Source organism: Heteronotia binoei, chromosome 6 (genome assembly GCF_032191835.1).
Source record: "Heteronotia binoei isolate CCM8104 ecotype False Entrance Well chromosome 6, APGP_CSIRO_Hbin_v1, whole genome shotgun sequence".
Taxonomy (NCBI): Eukaryota; Metazoa; Chordata; class Lepidosauria; order Squamata; family Gekkonidae; genus Heteronotia; species Heteronotia binoei.
Window position 1 is genome coordinate 147,647,207 of NC_083228.1, and position 11,842 is coordinate 147,659,048.

The 11,842-nt window shown below is 50.1% G+C and overlaps 1 non-coding gene across 1 annotated transcript; it reads left to right on the forward strand.

Moving 5' to 3' along the window:
• Positions 1 to 8,081: 8,081 nt before the first annotated feature.
• On the forward strand, positions 8,082 to 8,154 carry TRNAS-GCU (transfer RNA serine (anticodon GCU)). The gene has a single exon. It is a non-coding gene; the product is annotated as a tRNA-Ser (tRNA).
• The last annotated feature ends 3,688 nt before the right edge of the window (positions 8,155 to 11,842 follow it).

Genomic DNA, 11,842 nt, shown 5'->3' on the forward strand with positions numbered 1-11,842 from the left:
AACCTCGGTCCATCAAAGTCAGTCTTGTCTACTCAGACTGGCAGCGGCTCTTTCTCCAGGGTCTGAAGCTGAGGTTTTCACACCTATTTGCCTGGACCCTTCTTGTTTGGAGATGCTGGGGATTGAACCTGGGTCCTTATGCTTACCAAGCAGATGCTCTACCACTGAGCCACTGTCCCTCCCCAAAATTCTTGAAGGGTTTTGGGGTTTTTTTTGCCTACTTTTGGGCATGGAGCAGGTGTCACACTGTGTGTGCGTGGGGGGAGGGGAAGGTATTTGTGAATTTCCTGCATGTTGCAGGGGGTTGAACTAGATGACCCTGGGCGTCCCTTCCAACTCTTTGATTCTAAGTTCAGTATTGTTCAGATTGACAGTGGATCTCCAGGGTTTCAGGTTGGGTGACCTTGGGCCGATCACATTCCTCTCAGAACTCTCTCAGGCCTGCCTGCTCGCAAGGTGCCCGTTGTGGGGAGGGGAGAAGAAGACGAGTGTAAGCTCCTTGGGGCAGAGAAAAGGAGGGTATAAAAACCTGTTCTTCTTTTTTCATTGGTTGTTGAGCATGAGCAAACAGACCTGTGCTTTACCGAGGTCTCCTTCTAACCACAGGAAATCCTAATGTTGGCTGAGGCCTCTTCGTTTGGAACTCTCTCCTTAGATCTTGACCCCTTCAGACCCCTTTCAGAACTTGCTTTTTGTCGGGGGGAGAAAAAGTAGGAATCGAAGGCTGCATGGTGAATTTCGCACCCTGTGCCAAATCTTGAACTTGCGGATAACTTTCTTTCAGACCACACCCAGCTTTAGTAGAGATGGTCTCTGGAGCTGGAACTCATCTTTGGAGGATCGGGGGCCATGGTGCTGTGAGGTGAGCTAGAACAGGGGTGTCAAACATGGGGCCCGGGGGCCAAATTAGGCCCCAGGTGGGCTCCACTCAGGCCCCTGAGCAACTGGCTGTTGTCTGCTTCTTTCTCCCTCTCCTTTGCTTCCTTCTGCATCACAGCTTGCTTTGCCAGGCTTGCTCAATCGCACAGGAGCTACAGAGCAAAGTCACTATTTTCTTCATTGGCTGAGGCTTCTCCCTGGGGGAGGGAGAGCTTGCTTTGACAGGCTTGCTCAATCGCACAGGAGCTACAGAGCAAAGTCACTATTTTCTTCATTGGCTGAGGCTTCTCCCTGAGGGAGGGAGAGCTTGCTTTGACAGGCTTGCTCAATCGCACAGGAGCTACAGAGCAAAGTCACTATTTTCTTCATTGGCTGAGGCTTCTCCCTGGGGGAGGGAGAGCTTGCTTTGCCAGGCTTGCTCAATCGCACAGGAACTACAGAGCAAAGTCACTATTTTCTTCATTGGCTGAGGCTTCTCCCTGGGGGAGGGAGAGCTTGCTTTGACAGGCTTGCTCAATCGCACAGGAGCTACAGAGCAAAGTCACTATTTTCTTCATTGGCTGAGGCTTCTCCCTGGGGGAGGGAGAGCTTGCTTTGACAGGCTTGCTCAATCGCACAGGAGCTACAGAGCAAAGTCACTGTTTTCTTCATTAGCTGAGGCTTCTCCCTGGGGAAGGGAGAGCTTGCTTTGCTAGGCTCTCTCAATCGCACAGCAGAGCTACTGAGCCAAGCCTCTCTTCTTTCTATTGGCTGAGGCTCCTCCCTCTCCTAGTCCCCTGGGGAAGGAAGGAAAGAGCCAGAACTTCCTTTGCCCGGTTCACTGGATCCCATGGGAGAGATACAAAGAAAGCACTTTTAAGACCAACGAGTGCTAACGCTTTAAGCATGTTTTATTTTAAGTTTTTAAAATCTTTAATTGTGTTTGTCTATGAACCCCGTGGTGCGGAGTGGTAAAGCTGCAGTCCTAAGCTCTGCTCACGACCTGAGTTCGATCCCGGTGGAAGCTGGGTTCAGGTAGCTGGCTTGAGTTTGACTCAGCCTTCCATTCTTCTGAGGTCAGTAAAATGAGTCCCCAGCTTGCTTGGGGGGAAAGCGTAGAGGACTGGGGAAGGCAATGGCAAACCACCCCGTCAAAAGTCTGCTGTGAAAACCTTGTGAAAGCAGCGCTACCCCAGAGTCGGAAACGACTGGTGCTTGCACAGGGGGCTACCTTTACCTGTTTATGTTCTTTATAAAGTTTATAACTCTGCTACCTGTTATTACATTTTATGACACACACGGCCCCAGCCCGACAAGATCTCATTTGTGTCAGATCCGGCCCTCATGAGTTCGACACCCCTGATCTAGAAGTATCATCCATTTCTCCCTTGATTTCCAGCTGGAATTGCCTTCCGAGAGGATCCTTCTATCTCAGGCCGGGCTCCGCTTTTCTGAAAGGGAAGAAATGAATCCCATCTGTGCTCCCGGCAGCGGCATTATTCTGTGCGATTGCCGCGTGACTCACGGAGGCCCGAGTTCTCGGGTTTGATTAAGGCCCTTGCCATGATATTTAATCTAGGCCTGGTCATTTACAAATCAAACAGAAATGGAGGTGAATCGTTTTCGCAGAATGCATTTGCCGGCAGGTTCCCCCGCGGCCAGGCTTCATAAAGTCTTGGAGCTCAGTCTTGCTGGTGGTGACTTGTCTGCGGAGAGGGAATCGAGTTTTATACGAACGCATCTGTATTCCGCCAGCAGTAAATTGTGTTCTGTGTCTCACGCCTGTTCCAGTGGTCGCTGCTTAGCTGGGAGCTGCGGCATTGCGATTGCTTTGAGCCCTGAACCTCATTCACAGAGGGCTTGTCTTCTGCCCTGTCATGCGTAACCTTTGCTTAGCTTGATGTGACAGAACCTTGTCTCTCTGGTCCGACTCCAGAGCAGAAAACTGAAAGTGCCAGAAGCAAGTGAAGAATTCAGGGGGCTTTGGGGCCATGTTCACGTTTCCCATGAGAGCTGTCGTAGTGTAGAGGACAGAGCGTCTGACTAGGATCCTAGGAGACCTGGGTTTGAATCCCTTCTTCCACCATGGAAGCTTGCTAGGTGACCTTGTACCTGGCACAAACTCTGAGCCTGGCCTACCTTGCAGGCTTGTTAAGAGGAGAATACAACCTTCGAAGCTATTTTGAGTCCCAGCTAGGGAGAAGAGCAGGACACTGGCGAGAACCAGTGTGGTCTAAGAAGAAGAAAAGGTTGGTTTTATACCCTGCCCTTATAACCTGTCTCGGTGGCTCACAATCTCCTTTCCCCTCCTCACCCCACAACAGACACCCTGTGAGGCAGGTGGGGCTGAGAGAGCTCAGACAGAAACTGCTCTTGAGGGGAACAGCTCTGCGAGAACTTGTGGCTGACTCGAGGTCACATCAGCAGCTGCATGTGGAGAAGGAGGGAATCAAACCCAGTTCTCCCAGATAAGAGTGCATGCAGTACACCAAACTGGCTTTCTTACAGTGGTTAAGAGTGTTGGACTGTTAAGAGACCCTGGTTTGAGTCCCCACTAGTGCCGTAGAAGCTTGCTGGTTGTCCTTGGGCTTGTTGCTATCTCTCTCGTCCTAACCTGCCTCACAGGGTTTTTGTGAGGATGAGAATGATGTATATAATCATAGAATCCTAGAGATGGAAGGGACCTCCAGGGTCATCTAGTCCAACCCCCTGCGCATTGCAGGGAACTCACAAACACCTCCCCCTTAATTCACAGGATCCTCATTGCTGTCAGATGGCCATCTAGCCTCTGTTTAAAAACCTCCAAGGAAGGAGAGCCCACCACCTCCTGAAGAATCATAGAATCCTAGAGATGGAAGGGACCTCCAGGGTCATCTAGTCCAACCCCCTGCGCATTGCAGGGAACTCACAAACACCTCCCCCTAAATTCACAGAATCAGCATTGCTGTCTGATGGCCATCTAGCCTCTGTTTAAAAACCTCCAAGGAAGGGGAGCCCACCACCTCCCAAGGAAGCCTGTTCCACTGAGGAACCGCTCTAACGGTCAGGAAGTTCTTCCTAACGTTGAGCCGGAAACTCTTCTGATTTAATTTCAACCCACTGGTTCTGGTCCTACCTTCCGGGGCCACAGAAAACAATTCCACCCCATCCTCTATAGGACAGCCCTTCAAGTACGTGAAGATGGTGATCCTATCACCTCTCAGCCGCCTCCTCTCCAGGCTAAACATCCCCAGTTTCTTCGACCCTTCCTCATAGGACTTGGTCTCCAGACCCCTCACCATCTTTGTCGCCCTCCTCTGGACCCGTTCCAGAGGAGTTGGAGATAAGAATTAAAGGAATTAGTCGCAAGTGGGTTTGAAGAGTAGGGGTTTGAATTAAAAGAGGAATGGCTCTAGGGGGGCAGGCATGGGGAGGAAGAATTTGATTCCCATAGCATTTTAGAGAAGGGTAAACATCTGTGAGCTCGCTCATGCTAATTCATAGAATCATAGAGTTGGAAGGGACATCCAGGGTCATCTAGTCCAACTCCCTGCACAATGCAGGAAACTCACAAATGCCTCCCCCTAAATTCACAGGATCTTCATTGCTGTCAGATGGCCATCTAGCTTTTAAAAACCTCCAAGGAAGGAGAGCCCACCACCTCCCAAGGAGGAAGCCTGTTCCACTGAGGAATCGCTCTAATGGTCAGGAAGTTCATAGAATCATAGAGTTGGAAGGGACCTCCAGGATCATCTAGTCCAACCCCCTGCACAATGCAGGAAACTCACAAACACCTCCCCCTAAATTCGCAGGATCCTCATTGCTGTCAGATGGTCATCTAGCCTCTGTTTAAAAACCTCCAAGGAAGGAGAGCCCAACATCTCCCAAGGAGGAAGCCTGTTCCACTGAGGAACTGCACTAACGGTCAAGAAGTTCTTCCTAATGTTGAGCTGGACACTCTTTTGATTTAATTTCTACTCATTGGTTCTGGTCCTAAGCCACTTTGTAAGTCTCTGTTGTGAGTCGCTTTGGGTCCCTGATGTGGGGAAAGGTGGGGTATAAATCAGTATAAATGCATGCAAAATGCAAATGGGTGCCGCGTTAAAGCTTGCGGAATGGGGAACCATCGGATCAAGCCCACAGGCTCAAGTGAGGAGACCGTGCTTCTGATATTATGACCTGTGGTGTGATATGATCTGATTCTTCTCATGCACTGTTTAAGCACATTGGACTGCAATCTGTCAAGTTTAGCAGCAAACCGTTATTTTTGCACCCCTCTTGGAGACACTGGGCACACATGCTCGCCAGCCGGAATGACTGATCAAAAGCCTTTGTTCTCATCGGTGGATGCTCCCACCTGCTTCGGCCCTGTGATGTTTTTGAGTCGGGCTCGCCTTGTCTCCTTGAGAAAAATTAGTGGCTTGTCCTAAGAGTGAAACGCTTTGGAGATTTCCCAGAATAAGCTCTGATGTATGGCTTGGAAAGTCAGCTCTGAAAGGGATGTGATTGCGGAAACATTTGTCCGTCCCCACGGCTGGAAGACGCGAGGAAGGAGATTCATCACTGGGAGCTTAATGAAGCATCGTTAATGAAATCATCGGAAGGAAATGTATATGTTGTTATTAAACTAGCAAAGGTTGGTGTATCGAAAGATTGAACTGATCCGGATTTCTCCTTGGTTAAGGGTATTTTTCTGTGCTCAACTCACTCATGCTCTGCGAACAGAATTTTTTCTTTGGTGAATTACTTCAGATGCTTCTAGTATTATCATAGATTTCAGGTTTTCACGGCTGGTAACATCATTAGGGTTTGTAGAATCTTTCGGGCTCAAGTGCCGTGTTCTACTGGAGTAAGTTTTCCTTCCAGACGTTTCGTTCTCAGCTGTGGAGAACATCCTCAGTGGCGTTGCAGCTGCAGCAGGCGCTCAGACCTTCTTGGCTGCTGTGCATTGAGTATACTGCTGTGCTTCTAGTATTGTTTGTATTCAGGGTTCTCCTGTGTCTTACACATCTGGGATTTTAGACAGAAGGTTGTGTGAATGGGGCAACATAAGAACGTAAGAGAAGCCATGTTGTATCAGGCCAGTGGCCCATCCCGTCCAACACTCTGTGTCACACAGTGGCCAAAAAACCCAAGTGCCATCAGGAGGTCCATCAGTGGGGCCAGGACACTAAAAGCCCTCCCACTGTTGCCCCCCTCCAAGCACCAAGAATACAGAGCATCACTGCCCCAGACAGAGTTCCAACGATAAGCTGTGGCTAATAGCCACTGATGGACCTCTGCTCCAGATGTTTATCCCATCACCTCTTGAAGCTGTATATGCTTGCAGCTGCCACCACCTCCTATGGCAGTGAATTCCATGTGTTAATCACCCTTTTGGTGAAGAAAGACTTCCTTTTACCCGTTCTAACCCAACTGCTCAGTGTCATGAGCCCTGAGGAGGAGGAGCTGGAAGGGTTAACAGACCTGGAAGAGTTGCCAGCCAGTTCCTCAGCTGAACAAACAGCAGCTGGCCCATTAATCACTCTCCAGGCACCAGTGTCAGCTGTTGACGATCAATCTCCTCCAGGCTCTCCTCCTCCCACCTCAAGAGTTCGAAGCAGGCTCCGGAAAGAACTTTCAGAGCGAAGACATGAGGCACGCCGATGCTTCAGGTCTCTCAGCCCTGAGTTCTAGCAGAGTCACTGCCACCCAGGGAGCAGGCCGATTGAGACTCGCATATAGCTCCCACCCAGGACCTGGTAACCTCGTGGAAGCAACAAGTCTATTCTCTGGCTTGCATCCACCCTCCTTCCTGATCCTGACCTGCTTGATTTCCTTGGCACCCTGACCTTTTGGCTTTTGGACATTGACTTCTAATTCTAGTTTGTGATTCTGCAGTGGTGACTTGGCTCCTGCTTGACTTCCCGGGCTTTGACCCTGGACTGGCTTTGGCCTGGCTGCACCCTGAGAACAAGACACTCAGCAATTTCATTGAATGTCCACGCGTTCTCGTATTGTGAGAAAGGGAGAAAAGGACCTCTTTCTCTACCTTCTCCATCCCATGCATAATCTTGTAAACCTCGATCATGTCACCCCGCAGTCGACGTTTCTAACCAGGTACTAACCAGGGTCAACCATGGTTAGTTTCTGAGATCCATCTGTAGTAGTTTGCCGTTGCTGGTCTCTTCGCTGCAACCCTGGACTCCCCGGGTGATCTCCCAGCCAAGTACTAACCAGGGCTGATCCTGTTTAGCTTCTGAGATCTGATGAAATTGGGCTAGCCATGGCCACCATTCCGCCTTTGTTCCTAAAGAACAGGTGGTGGTGGTGGTGGTGGGGTTGTTGGTGGTGAAGAGGCTTTGGCATTTAGCTTAGTCTCGGGAAACGGTGCTCGGTTATTTCAAAGCCTTTACATTCCAGCCTCAGAGCCTAAAGTGGCTAAAAGCACATCGTAGAAAGAACATAGCCAATTGAAATGCAACAAAGCCATCTCAAGAACAGAAATGGGACTGCCCACATGCATGCGTAAAAATCGACGAGCCATAAGTGTGTGACAGAAAAATTTTGTAAAGATGACATAGTTTTGACGGTTCATCTAGTTGCCTGCAGTGAAAGTGCCCCGTGACCAGTGTTCCCTCTAAGCTGAGTTAGTGTGAGCTAGCTCACAGATTTTTAGCCTCCAGCTCACACATTTTTGTCATAGCTCAGGAAGGAGGACCCCAGAGCACACTCATGGATGGAGGAGCTCACAACTTTAATGCCAGTCGCTCCCCAAGTAGGATTTTTGCTCACAAGACTCTGTGGCTTAGCGGGATCATTCCCCTTGAGTTATCATAGGTGGCTCATTTCTGCACACCCTCACTGAAGGCACTGTTTGGCAGTGGCCTGAGATAAGTGATACACTTGGCGTATGGACTTGTCATGTTCCTAGGCCTAGTGAGGCCTGCAGGCTCCAGGGATGCTTGTTTTTGAGAAGAAGAAGAATTGCAGATTTATACCCTGCCCATCTCTCTGAATCAGAGACTCAGAGCGGCTTACAATCTCCTATGTCTTCTTTCCCCACAACAGAAACCCTGTGAGGTGGGTGGGGCTGGAGAGGGCTCTCACAGCAACGGCCCTTTCAAGGACAACCTCTGCCGGAGTTCTGGCTGAACCAAGGCCATGCTAGCAGGTGCAAGTGGAGGAGTGGGGAATCAAACCCGGTTCTCCCAGATAAGAGTCCGCACACTTAACCACTACACCAAACTGGCTCTCTTAAGAGTAGGGATGGTGGCTCAGTGGTAGAGCACCTGCCTGCTAAGCAGAAGGTTCCAGGTTCAATCCCTGGCATCTCCAACTAAAAAGGGTCCAGAAAAAGAGGCGTGAAAAGCCTCAGCTTGAGACCCTGGAGAACCTCTGCCAGTCTGAGTAGACAAGACTGACTTTGATAGACCCAGTATAAGGCAGCTTCGTATGTTCATATGTACACAGCAGAGCTACTGAGCCAAGCCTCTCTTCCTTCTATTGGCTGAGGCTCCTCCCTTTTCTAGTCCCCTGGGGAAGGAGGGAAGGAAGGAAGGAAAGAGCCAGAGCTTCCTTTGCCCAGTTCCCTGGATCCCATGGGAGAGATACAAAGAAAGCACCTTTAAGACCAACGAGTGCTATAGTTTTAAGCATTTTTTTTTAAAAAAACCCCTTCAATTGTGTTTGTCTATATCAGGGGTGGCCAAACTGTGGCTCGGGAGCCACATTTGGCTCTTCCACACATATTGTGTGGCTCTTGAAGCCCCCACCGCCCTGTCGGCCAGCTTGGAGAATGCATTTAAAGTTAAAGTTTCTTGCTTTCCACCTCTCCCTCCCTCCTCTACGTATTTGCTTTCTTGCTGCCTTGCCTTCCTTCCTGTCTTGTGTCTCTCAAGCACCTGACATTCAGAAGAAGAAGATGAAGATATTGGATTTATATCCCGCCCTCCACTCCGAAGAGTCTCAGAGCGGCTCACAATCTCCTTTACCTTCCTCCCCCATAACAGACACCCTGTGAGGTGGGTGGGGCTGGAGAGGGCTCTCACAGCAGCTGCCCTTTCAAGGACAACCTCTGCCAGAGCTACGGCTAACCCAAGGCCATCCCAGCAGGTGCAAGTGGAGGAGTGGGGAATCAAACCCATTTCTCCCAGATAAGAGTCCACACACTTAACCACTACACCAAACTGGCTCTCTCTTCATATCTCGTGGCTGTCAAACATCTGACGTTTATTCTGTGTGGCTCTTACGTTAAGCAAGTTTGGCCACCCCTGGTCTGTGTCTTTTATAACGTTTATATCCCTGCTACCTAATCTTAGATAGGTAGGCACACGGCTCGACCCAACCCGACATGGCTTGACCCAACAAGGTCTCATGAGTTCGGCACCTCAGAGTTGTTGCACTCATCCTGCTGGTGAGGTTCCTAGAGGCACCTGATGCGGTGCTGAGCGAACCCAGCGTTGGATTTGATGGGCCCTTGGTCTGATCCAGCAACGCTCTTCTGTGTGGCGGGCGGGAGATGTTGAGACTCGAGAGAGAAAGGAGGAGAAGGAATGTGAAAGATGTGGGAAACAACAGAGTGTGAACAGGGCATTGGGAGAGGGTCAAGCTGCAGCACTGCAGTCCGAGCTCTCTGCTCACAAACCTGAGCTCGATCCCAGCAGAAGCTGGTTCAGGTCGCCGGCTCAGGCTTGACTCAGCCTTCCATCCTTCTGAGGTTGATAAAAAATGAGACCATTAGAGCGATTCCTCAGTGGAACAGGCTTCCTTGGGAGGTGGTGGGCTCTCCTTCCTTGGAGGTTTTTAAACAGAGGATAGATGACCATCTGACAACAAGGAAGATCCTGTGAATTTAGGGGGAGGTGTTTGTGAGTTTCCTGCATTGTGCAGGGGGTTGGACTAGATGGCCCTGGAGGTCCCTTCCAACTCTAGGATTCTATGAATGCTCAGGAGGCCCTAGGTTGGGGATCGCGGCTCCAGAGCCTTTGACGGCTGCCCCATTTCTCTTCAGCTCTCTCTGGAATGCACAAAATTGGCGGCTGTTAAGAGTTTTGCTCCACCGGCTGGCCCCGGTGCCAAGAGGCGTGTGACCCATGTGTCTGCAGAGGTCCTGATAAAACCCCAGGAAGACAGCTGCCCTGTTCAGAGCCTCCAATGACCCCCGGAAGAGCCATCTGACTGCGTGGCAGGCACTTGGAGCGTCCCGATGAATGGAGGCCAGATGGCTCGTGCGAAGTAATTTTCTCTCTTGTCCAGTGTTTTTTTCCCCCTTTTGCTGCTCCAGACACTAAAAGCAGAAAATGTTTCCTGAAGGGCTGAAGAGCCTTTTCTCAACATCCATTAGACGCTTGAGTGTTTTTTTTGAGGGGGGGGGTTTGCAGCTGTTTGCACCCCCCACATCAAGTTTGATGCTATTTTTTGTCCCTCCCCCGACACACAGTTCCTTCATTTTCACTGCATTGAGCAAGTCAAAAGGGAAATCCTTTTGACTTGGCCTATTTTGCCATGAAATTATAAGACATTTGCTCCTTGGGAGGACAGCTATGGCGAACCTGGGCAGTATAATAGAAAGTAGAGACATCAGCCTGCCAACAAGAGTCCGTATAGTCAAAGCGATGGTGTTCCCAGTAGTAATGTATGGCTGTGAGAGCTGGACCGTAAGGAAGGTCAAGCACAGAAGAATAGATGCTTTCAAGCTGTGGTGCTGGAGAAGAATCTTGAGTGTCCCTTGGACTGCAAGAAGATCCAGTCAGTCAGTCCTCAGGGAAATCAACCCATACTGTTCCCTGGAAGGTCAGATGCTGAAGCTGAAGCTCAAAGACTTTGGCCACCCAATGAGAAGGGAGCCCTCACTGGAGAAGACTCTTGAGAGTCCCTTGGACTGCAAGAAGATCCAATCAGTCAGTCCTAAGGGAAATCAACCCAGACTGTTCACTGGAATGTCAGATGCTGAAGCTGAAGCTGAAAGACTTTGGCCACCAAATGAGAAGGGAGCCCTCACCGGAGAAGACCCTGATGCTGGGAAAGACAGAAGGCCAAAGAAGAAGAGGACGGCAAAAGAGGAGATGTCTGGACAGCGTTACTGATGTAACAAACACGAATTTGAGCAGACTTCGAAGGATGGTGGAAGACAGGAGGACCTGGTGTGACTTTCTCCATGGGGTCGCAAAGAGTCGGAATCAACTGTGCCGCTGAACAACAACAAATTTTGCAGTGCAGGGTGCGAAGAGTGTGAGTTTGCAGAGGAGGGCAGGAAACTGGCTGGGGGGGGGGGGGTAGGTGTCCTGCTGATATAGGCACTGCAGAGGAGGGCTTGTTTGGTTGAGAGCCGCAATTTCCCTGCTGACACAACTCAGCAGAGTTTGTGATGTGCTGAACCCAATGCGGCCCCTCAACCCTGTATGGCACTCCTAACTTCTCTGCTACTGCCTATGGTGGTAGAGAGCAGGGCTTCTTTTGTAGAAAAAGCTCGGCAGGAACTCATTTGCATATTAGGCCACGCCCCTGGCATCATCATTGTTTCACACAGGGCTGCTTTTGTAGAAAAAGCTCAGCAGGAACTCATTTGCATATCAGGCCACACCCCTGGCATCATCACTGTTTTGCGCGGGGCTTCTTTTGCAGAAAAAGCCCAGCAGGAACTCATTTGCATATTAGGCCACACCCCCTATTCCCATCCAGCCAGAACTGCGTTCCTGTGTGTTTTTGCTCAAAAAAAGCCTTGGTATAGAGACGGTTTGGTGTAGTGGTTAAGTGCATGTAGCGGTTAAGTACCAGTTTGGTGTAGTGGTTAAGTGTGCGGACTCTTATCTGGGAGAATCGGGTTCGATTCCCGACTCCTCCACTTGCAGCTGCTGGAATGGCCTCGGGCCAGCCATAACTCTTGCAGGAGTTGTCCTTGAAAGGGCAGCTTCTGTCAGAGCTCTCTCAGCCCCACCCACCTCACAGGCGATCGTGAGCTGCTCTGAGATGCAGAGTGGAGGGTGGGGTATAAATCCAATATCATCATCATGATCATCTAGAA